This window comes from Filicampus tigris, chromosome 21, assembly GCF_054856515.1.
Source record: "Filicampus tigris isolate MCC_2025a chromosome 21, RoL_Ftig_1.0, whole genome shotgun sequence".
Lineage (NCBI taxonomy): Eukaryota > Metazoa > Chordata > Actinopteri > Syngnathiformes > Syngnathidae > Filicampus > Filicampus tigris.
Window position 1 is genome coordinate 14,096,488 of NC_141237.1, and position 11,013 is coordinate 14,107,500.

The 11,013-nt window shown below is 40.2% G+C and overlaps 1 pseudogene across 1 annotated transcript in view; it reads left to right on the forward strand.

Annotated features, from left to right (window-relative positions):
- The first annotated feature begins 1,785 nt into the window (after positions 1–1,785).
- Positions 1,786–11,013, forward strand: part of LOC147127726 (uncharacterized) — a 16,673-nt pseudogene continuing 7,445 nt past the window's right edge. The window contains exon 1 of the transcript XR_015084162.1: positions 1,786–2,249. The product of XR_015084162.1 is annotated as an uncharacterized LOC147127726 (transcript). The remainder of the gene's footprint in view (positions 2,250–11,013) is intronic.

Here is an 11,013-nt window from a genome sequence, read left to right on the forward strand (position 1 = left end):
GAGCTCGAGCTTCCATTGAAGAAGTCCTGTTTCTGGACTGACAGCACATCGGTTTTAAAGTATATAGGAAATGAGAACCGGAGGTTTCAAACCTTTGTTGCAAACAAGATAGCTACCATCAAGGGTAATTCTGATATTGCAAATGGAGATACGTTTCTACAGCTTTAAACCCTGCAGATGCTGCTTCTCGTTGAATGAAGGCAGAAGGGCTTTTGAAACAAAGATGGGTTGGAAGCCCTGAGTTTCTATGGGAATTTGAAGAGAAGTGACCAAAATCTCTCAAATGAACTTTGATGTTACTGCAGATGACCTAGAGGTAAAAGGGAACCTCAGGAACAATGCAACATTTGTCACTACAAACGCCACTTCTCAATTAATAAACTTTTTCTCAGTTTGGCAAAGGTTAAAAGTTGCAGTTGCCTGGGATCATCAAGGTAAAACAAGCATTAATAAAACAGAGTAAGAAAAGAAAGGAGTGGAAGCTAGCTAATCCAAATACTGATGGAGCACCAGTTTTGAATGTGCGAAAGGAGCTGCAAACTTTCAAGGAGTTACTTGGGAATCAAACTCTGGTGTCGGAAGATCTAACAGATGCGGAAGCAGCCATAATTGCCTTCTGTCAAAAGGAAAGATTCCCTGATGAAATTGCTGCACTAACCTCCAACAATCCAAAATTACCAAGAAGTAGCGACATTTACAGACTGGATATAAAAGATGGACTTCTTCGTTTTAGGGGACGACTGAGCAAAGCAGCAATCCCTGAGGACGTAAATCATCCCCTCATCCTATCAAAGGACCGGCACGTCAACCACCTTATTCTCCATAATTTCTACGTACAGCTTGGTCATGGAGGCAGAAATCACATCCTTTCTACGGCAAGGAAAAAACTTTTTTTGCCCTTTCTGCAGCAAGGAAGGTCATCACAAAATGCCAGTTCTGTAAACTCTATGATGAGTGAACAAAACATGGCAGGCCTACCTGAGGAGAGAGTTGTTCTGGATCTACCTCCATTCACTAGCGTTGGAGTAGACTATTTAGGTCCAATTGATGTGGAAAGAAGGCGACACTGTGAGGCGGACGTGCTAACCAGTCGACGGTTAGCACGTCTGCCTCACAGTGCAGAGGTCGTGGGTTCGATCCTGGCTCCGGCCTCCCTGTGTGGAGTTTGCATGTTTTCCCCGTGCCTGCGTGGGTTTTCTCCGGGTACTCCGGTTTCCTCCCACTTTCCAATAACATGCATGGTAAGTTGATTGGCTCTAGGTGTGATTGTGAGTGCGGTTGTTTGTTTGTCTCTGTGTGCCCTGCGATTGGCCGGCAACCAATTCGGGGTGTCCCCCGCCTACTGCCCGAAGACAGCTGGGATAGGATCCAGCACGCCCGTGACCCTTGTGAGGATAAGAGGTATAGATAATGGATGGATGGATGGATGATGTGAAAAGAGGGCGTAGTGTTGTAAAAAGGTATTGAGTGGTGTTCACTTGCATGACAAGTAGAGCTGCACACCTGGAAGTGGCTTATTCCTTAGACACAGATTCATGCATCAATGCATTGCGAAATTCAATTCTCGCATCAGAATACACTGTACGGAATAACCACAAGGACCAAATTGTTTTAACTGAAAAACACCTTTAAATACTTGATTATTTGTGTCTATCATAAACAGGCTCCGTTTCGATATCTTAATCCCTGTTTTATCAAATACATACAGTATTTATATTTTAATGTCGATTTGCGCCAGACTAAAGTGTGTTCAAGTGGACTTGCCGTAGAATCACCCCAACACACACACCCACACACACACACACGCACGCTAACACACTAACGAACGAACGCGCCCCTCCACGAACCACACGCCTAATTGTATTTTCCTGATTTTTTTTTTCTCAAATGTACTCATGCCCCAACACTGGACGTCCATCACTACTTTTCTAGAGTAAAATATCTTACGCTAAATCGTTGTGTCCGCTTAAAGTGGTCTCGGTGCACGTTGGCGCTTCTTGGCCTAGCTTAGCTAAGTGTGGCTTAGCTCGCTAGCTGCTAACAAAGAGACGCGTTTGTGATCAACATCGCTCAGCAGAGATCAAGTTTGAGCTGCAAATGTTGTGATGATTGTCGTGTTAAAATGTGCGCAAGAAGGACAGCAGAGTACGAGGAGGAACTTTTTGGAGTGAAAGAGGCCAACGAGCGACAACGTCAACCACTGAACGCCATTAGCAGAATGCAGCCAATAATCGTTCTCCACAGAGCAGGTTTGGTCGCTTCTTACTTTCATTTTTTGAGGAAATGCTTTCCAATTTTAACAGTATACAGTGCGTGCCGTCTGTCTGTCTGTCTGTGTTGTTACGATATAGAGGCGAACAAAATTGTTGGTGCCCCTTTGTTAACAAATGAAATGTAACTATTAAAAATCAGGCATTGCTTTTGAAATATGGTTCAGCAGAATTATTTTAAAAACAAACTCTTGAAACAATGATGGACAAAACTGATTGGGCCCTTAAAGTGGAAGTCAATCCAAACATATTTTTCCAGAATATGTTATATCCAGGCCCACGAGTTGAAACAAGACATTCTGATGAATTTAGCGTTTGTGGAATATTAGGGAAGCCGGCAAAATGCTGCCACTTTTATATGGAGTAAGATAGCTGTCAAAAAGGCATATGTTTGGTTTACAAGTCGTATCTGTAATAGTATTAATTTGTGTTTTCTTATTAGTAGAATTCCAAAATCTGTGAGTGCATTGTTTTGTGAATACAACCCTCGCTTCTATGACTACTAATCAATAAATGGATAAATTGTTACATCCCTAAAGTTCACAGTTGCTCAGGGCCCAAGTAATGACCAAATACAGCTCATGGAGAACTTACAACTGTAATTAAATGTTTCCATGACATTCCAATTCTAAAAAGCACTTACAAACCCAATTCCAATGAAGTTAGGCTGTTTTGTTAAACATAAATTAAAAACAGAATACAGTTAATGTTCCCACTTACGGACCTCTGTCAAACGGAAATTCCCTCACCCGGGAAAAAAAACGTATGCATTAAATTTTCTACTCCTATATTACATTAACGATCGATCCCTGACAACGGAAGTTCCGGTATCCGGAACGCGGAAGCAATAGCGCTGCCCGCAGTGAGCCCAAACTCAAGCAGGCCACGCTCTATACTACGGAAAAACTTTGACCGCTCCGCCATCATCGGATCAAACTGAAATTCCCTCACTCGTAAAAAAAAAAAACGTATGCATTAAATGTCCTTCCACTATATTACATTCACGATCGATTACTTCCAATGGAAGTTGCGGTACTGTATCCGGAACACATAGGGAAGCACGCAGTCGCGTAAACTCAAGCAGCTCCCGCTCGTACTATGGAAAAACTCCGACCGCTCCGCCATCATCGGATCCAAAACGGCGACATGTAAGTTGCTTCTTTGGCATGCGTTCTACTGAAATTGTGAAATATTTTAAATTTATTCATTTACATTTTCGTCTGTAGTTCTTGGCATCCAAATGAAGAAGAACGGTAATGACCGTGAAAGAGAGAGTGAAATGCATCCGATTGTGCGAAGCTGGACACAAAGTAAAAAACATCCAGGAGACACTTTGAGTCGGAAAAACTCAAATCTACAAGAAAAGTCCTGATGTAAAGTGTCAGGCAAGTCCACTCGGAAGACCGAGACAAGCCTAATAGAGGATTGTAAAAAGCAACTCAGACCAGCCAAGATTGACTTTTCTTACGCGCGGGACTGTGGAGGCCACTCAAGGTGGTTTCTCCCCCAGTCTGTCAGCTTCCGTGCCCCTCTCAATCTCTTTTTATTCAGTACAAGCTGCATGCATTCAAAGATACAGACACATGACAATAGCGGTACTTCCTCTTATCTGCACTTTGCAACAGTCTGCGGTTAAACGTCTTCTCTTGACGGCTTCCTGTTTGACACTCTGCACGGCACATTTTACTGCATATGGGGAGACTATGTGGATGAGGTCAACAAACGGTCACCACAGGACATTCAGGGAAATGAAACTTTTAACATGATATTAATGTAATTGTTGATTTCGCTCACATTTCCCTCCTGTATATCATGATTAAAATAATATAAACATAAACATCCATTCATCACCCAAAAGCTATTGCTTGAGTGGGAGGAAAAACTGCCCCACGCCGTTTGGGCAGAAAACCCGTCCCAAGCAGTCGCCAAACAAACGATAGCAAGCACAAAAGCTGTTTCTGGTCCAATACATGTATGCACAATGGAAACCCAGAAACATCAAACATTCACAACTGCATTGCTTTTCTGTGAAGTCTTCAAAAAGGATTACACAATAGTAGAATCATCATCATCATCGTTAGAGTTCATGTACGCTTGTTGGTATTCAGACATAGCTACAGTAACATGAGCAGCTACTTTCAATTCATCAACATCCAAAAATTTGGCTGTGCAAATTTTTGCACAGGGGAATACCACAAAGAGATACAAAAACAGGATAATAATAGAATACTAATGATAATCGCGGCTATAGCAGCGGCTATAGCAACAGCTATACCTTTCCAATTTCCAAATGTAGCCATTGCAAAAAGGTGTTTGGTTTAATTCCATACATATTTTGAGTTTTCTGTGTAAGCTCTAAGCAGTGTAAGGGTTTCTGTTAACGATACATTAGACAATGTGTGTAGAGGGATGTCCAATCACCAGTTTTAATCATTTGACAAACCCCTTCTTTTTCCGCTAATATAGAGGTCTAATGCCTGCCTATTCTGCAAAGCCACACGTGAAGTTGCATGCAATTGTGAAGCTGTATGCGTAAATAATGCTTCTGTGAAATTTGTTAAAGGATTTACCTTGTGATTCAGATAATTGATCAGTTTGGTGTGTGAAAAAGTTAACCTATAAGTGGCAACTGTGTGAATTATTTATTTACTTATTTCATCTAATAATTTATCTTTATCTGGAATATTTTGAGGTTGCCCAATTGCATCAAAATAAACAGGGGTGTTCTGTGTAATCGGACGTTTTGAATTAGCACTTCCCAAATCTCTTTTCGCTCTGTGTATACTGTTAAGTGTCACCATGTCATCATTGACAACATAGGTGGTTGTTTGCTGGACTCTAGTAACATATACACCAGTTCATCATTGTCCCTGTTTCGTCCGTCAGAAGCTGTGGATTTCCCAGGATAGAGGTAGACACCAGTCTACGAATAGGCAATTGTTCAGTGTGGGTGTTTTCTTGGTCACGAGGCTGTGTGCCAACTGCTATCAGGCACAGTCCTGCAAGAATGCAAACAGTGTCCTTAGCTGACAGGACTGCGGTCATCTTCCGGCCTGTGGTCTGCCCCATCTTCCCGAGAAGGGTGTGCAAGCACGGAAAACCCTCTCTCCAACTGTGGTCTTTTGACGGAGCGCAGTCAGCGCACTGGGTGCTGATCCTACTTTGAGGGACTGGCGTCGCTAGGCCCATCAACAGGGAACCAACCGAAGGAGCTTGCACTGCGACTGGTGGACCCAGCCGTCATGCCCTTCGACCTTTACAGCAGTTGGACTTGCTGCAATCACCTGGAAGGGGCCATCCCAGCGTTCACTGTCCCAACAGGGTCGTCTCAGCACCTTTGAGGAAGACCAGGTCTCCAATCTGGACCTGGCGCGTCTGTGGAGCAGAACACACTGGCAAGTCATTGTGCTTATGCATTTTTTCCGGTCAAACAGCCTTTTCATTTGGACAGGCATAGAGGTCCCTGCTACTGGTTGCTCTGGGGCAAGGTCAGGAAGTCTATATGGTCATCCATACTGAATCTCAAATGGGGATAGAGTTTTTCCTCCTGTAGGTACTATCCTCATTCTTGTGGCTACAATGGGAATGCAATCAGCCAATGTCTCTTTGTTCCTTTCATGGTCTTAATAAGTCTGGCTTTAACTGTTCCATTGGTTCGTTCCACTAGTCCTGCTGACTGTGGATGGTACACACAATGTCGCTTCAAGTCAATCTTTAACAGTTCACAAAGTGTGTTCCATTGTCACTTCTGATTACAGATGGAATTCCAAACGTTAGAATTATGCGTTCACATAATGCCTTTACAACAGTTTTCGCATCATTGTGGGTGCTTGAAACAGTTCAATCCACTTTGAAAACACATCAACAATAACAAGACAATATTGTTTCCCTTGTGTTTTGTTCAATTCAGTCTAATTCATGTGTATTGTGCGTTGTTTTTTTCAAACAAATTCTACATCGTTTGCAATTTTATTTTTAAATAGTGCGTAAATCCATGTGTGTGTTAGTGCTGGTGTACCTGTGCTATAATCCCTCCTGTTGACACATGACTCAATCCATGTATCAATTTTGCTGCCCACTCATATAAGGATTTAGGTAGCCATGGTTTACTGTCGGCCAATTTTCCTATTCCTGTGTCATAGTTTTGGCCCACTTGTTTTTCCAATGTGGTGCTTGTTTTTGTTGCGACTTAAAAATGTCTTGTGTTGTGTTCTGTGTTTCAGCTGCGAGCAGTTCATGTGCTAATGTTGTGTCAACTGGGGGAATCCCCTGGGCCACTTCCTTAGCAGCTTTATCAGCTAATCAGTTGCCAATTGTGATTTGGTCATTTCCTGTCAAATGTGCTTTACATTTGCAAATTGCAATTCTTCTATGCAGTTGTACTTCTTCAAGTAGCTGTTGAAGTAATGCCTTGTGGGCGACTTCTTTTCCTATTGTGGTTTTGAACCCTCGGTTTGCTCAGCGTTGACAGAACAATGCACTGAACCCCAGCCGCATTGGCTGTTTGTCCAAATGGTTACATCTTTCCCTTGAAACATTTTGGATGCTTGAATCAATGCTGATACCACAGCTAATTGTGCTGATCTCATTGACTTCAACGTTCCTTGAAATAAAATCTTGGTCTGTGTTTTAATATCCCACGCTCTTTGCGGCCGTCTTTGCGCCCCTTTGCTAGCTGATGCGTCAACAAAAACAACTTCTCCAATCGGGAGAGGAATGTCAGTTAGGTTGAGTCTGGGTTTGGTGGAAATTTGGACTTCGCTACCACAGTTGTGCGGCGTGCCATTTACTGGCGTGGGCAGAAGTGTCGCTGGGTTTAATGCGCCACACCTTACAATGTTAATGTGTCCCTGTGATAGGAGAAGCGCGGTGCAGTGTCGGTGTTGTGCTGGTGACAAAAATATCATTTTCGTTTCTAAGAGCAGCACGGAGACTGCATGTGGGACCTTGAACGTTAAAGGATGAAACAAAACTGCTTCTGCCGATGTCTCGACGGCCAATGCTGCGGCCAGCACTGCTTGGACGCACTCAGGAGTAGCTCTAGCCACAGGATCAAGTTGTTGTGAATAATAAGCTACTCCAAGCGTATTATTACTTTGGCACTTAAGTATATAAGTATAAGTAGCAAGTTAACGCCAATGCTTGTTTATACAAGGTAACCATACTTCAATTTATACATTTGACTTAAAAAATGTTTTCAAGATAATTAATTCAATACATGTTGAGTCTAAAAGGAACTTAAATTATTATAGTATCTATACTATATATATTATTTTATATATTATATATTATTAATATCTTTTACATGGTTAAACCTGTTCTTGTTTTGTAGCAAAAAATAAATAATCGTTTGGATAATCGTGATTTCAATTATTAACAATAATTAATGATAGTTAATGAAATAATTAATCATAAATGGTTGCTGTAGCGGCCATTGTTAAGTACTCATCAATTTTTTTTCTTTTCTCAGTTGTTTTCTTAGCTCATTTTACTTCAGCCCGGTCAACGAGGGCTTTACACTTAAACCATTGTTTCCCATGTTCACTGTTCTTTCTCTTTTCTTTAGCTTTCAATGCCAATTTACTCAATACTCTTCCCAATTCTTCACTATCATCTCGATCACCTGAGAAAACATATTTGTTTCTCCATTTTTGCACAAATTGTGTTGACCCTTTATAATCTCCATCTGCAAACCATATTTTTTCCTTCAACTCTTCTCTATAACAACAAGTTGTTGTCCCTCCTGCCTCCTTGGGCTACGCCCCTTGCACTGGAGGTCTTATTTGCTTTCACCATTCTATTTATGTATTTTTCCTTTGTTCAGAGAAAAATGCTATGTGCCTGGTGTCGTGTCAGATACCAAGCTTCTACTCCCAATTGGAGCGGGTACCTTCTGGGCGTTTATACTCGCGACCAGTTCACCAGTTTTAGATTTCTCTTAACTCAGGACATTCACACAACATTCGCATTCACACTCACAGAAGTGATCAATTTCTGTGTCCTGAAAGCTAAGCTTTCACTTTGGGAATTAGTTTTATTCCTTACTCTCCATAGTCAGGTTTTCACCTTACTATACTTCAGAATCCTTAACTCTAACAATTCTTACTATCCTGTCAGTTTAACCGTACACTGACCTTAGGTTCCTGCAATTTGTCCGCTGGTCGAGTCACTTGGGTTCGTTGGATGGTGTTTGCGTTCCTCCGGTGATCGGTGTTCGAAAGCAGAGCCTCAGAGAGGGTCGAGCCTTTTCTGTTGCTAGTCCTTCCCTCTTGAATGACCTCCCATTGGTTGTTAGGCAAGCCCCCTCCCTGTCCATTTTTAAAACCCGGTTGAAGACACGTTTCTTTTCTCCGCCTTTTGATCAGATCTGAAATTTTCGGCTCTTTTCCAGTGTTAATTGTATATAGTGTTTTATGTCAATTTATTGACTTTATTATTTATATTTATATTTTATACATTATTTATATCTATATTTATCTATATGCATCACATCCTTTTATTGTTTTTGTTCTATTAATTGTATTGTTTGTAAAGTGCTTTGTTACAGCTCTAGCTGTTATGAAATGCGCTATATAAATGAAATTGTATTGTATTGTCGAAACAAAAGAAAATTGAAACTCATTTAACGAATACGAAGACAAGATGAACATTATTGGATCATCTTGTTCATGTCTATGAAAATGCATGTGTATGTAATGCATAGATTGATTGTATTTTCTGTTTCTTGTGCAGTTTCACAATATAAACAGGTGCGTGGATAAATCAGAAAGTTGTGTGCCGACATGACTACATGAAATCGGCGGCTAGGTTGCGGCTAGCACGTCTAATATGCGCGGCGTCATCCGACTGTGAATGTTTCTTAGACGAGGGAGCAAAAACGTCAAACTTAACTAGCGAGATTTATCATATTGTAGCTTCTTCCAGGAACACGCCATCAGACGTAGTTTAATTATCACGTTTTTATTAATCCAAGTACAACTACTCGCGCTCTTCTTTCTCTGCTGCTCCACTCGCTTGCCGTACAATGCATTCTTGAACGTCGGAAACATCACAATTCAGCAACGCACAAATTCGACCACAACACAGATAACCCAATTCGTTACAATATGCTGTTGAACATTCAAAGATTTCAATGCCTAAAAAGTATATACAATTTCATAAAGACTTTTTAAAGTTGCTGTATTTTTTCCATTATAATAAGAGTTTTAATATAGTTAGCAATAATTGGAACTTTTATTGTATGTATTTTTTTAATCACAAAAAGTGTATAAATGTACTGTAATGACAACTTGTCTTTAACTTGAATACTTAGGTGTGTCATAGGCTATTGCTGCTGAGTGTTTAAAGATTTCAGTGTCTTAATAATTTACAAAATTAAGAGCTCTTTTTTGTCAGTGTATTTTTTGTTCTGGTGTAATTTCTTAGAATATCACCCGAATGGTTCGCTTTTATTTATTTTTTCAAAAAAATTTACCATTTACTTGTCATCTTTTCAAAATAAACATATTTTTTAAAAAATCGGGTTTTTTTGTACCGAAAATATACCGAACCGAGGTTTCCAAAAAACCGAACCAAACCGGAATGGGATTTAGCGTACCGTTACACCCCTAATAAACAGGCAACTTTGCTGCACACCTGGAGTCAGTGGAGTTTGTATTTGAATGTTTAGCTGTCTGGATAAGCTAGCTTCCTCAACTAGCAAGGCCCTAACAGTCAAATTGTCTCATGCTATTTTAATGACTTATTTAACAAGACATTAGAATTTAACCGTTTGAATTATTCATGCATTTTAATAGCTTTTAGGATTTATCTTATGTTTCTTTACGTGGGTTACAATAACATGTGAAATGATATATAGGTAATTGTCATGGCTTGTTTGGGCTGACTTGTATTTATGATGTTTTGTCTCCCTCTGCAGGTACGATACAATACAATACAATACAATTTTATTTATATAGCGCATTTCATAACAGCTAGAGAGCAGACTACGTGAACTATGAACTGGAGGTGGCGTGATTAAATCTGCCAATAAGAAGACAAGTTAGAAATATTGGGGACAGATATAATAATAATGTTAAGTAGGGGTGGGCAACATAGCAAAAATATTATATCACGATGTTTCAAAAATAAAATCACCATCACGATTTTATCATGATTCTTTTTTTTACATTTTTACATTCCTATTATGTTGTGTTTTGGACATTTTTATTGAACAGCACTTTGAGTTGCATTTTTGTGTATGAAAAGTGCTACCGTATTTTCCGGGCTATCAGCCACACTGCTGTATAAGCCGCACCCACTCTATTTTTAGAACATTTTGGAAAAAAAACTTAAATAAACCGCACCTATCTATGTTGAAAACTTTTATATTTACTGCATTTACAGAACGATTATGAACTGTAAATGTACATGTATTTACCTGAGCACATTCTTCCTAACAGTGCCTTTTAACACTGCAGCAACGTTGCTGATTAAAACAGAAGAGAACCAAGAGAAAATAAACAGTACTTATCTTCATTTCACTGCCGACTGCCGCTCCAGTTTGTCAGCTAATGTCCTCCAGACTCCACCATCTATTGTTCTACTGCATTCTACATATGCACCTGTCTTGTTTTATGTTAATAAAGTCAGCCAATGTAACACACGACGTGCTAAATCAACAGTAGAATTTAACATCAAAACAACAGAACAGACGTAACATCAGCCAATCGCATTCATGTGCACTTCAGGCACCTCTAGGAAA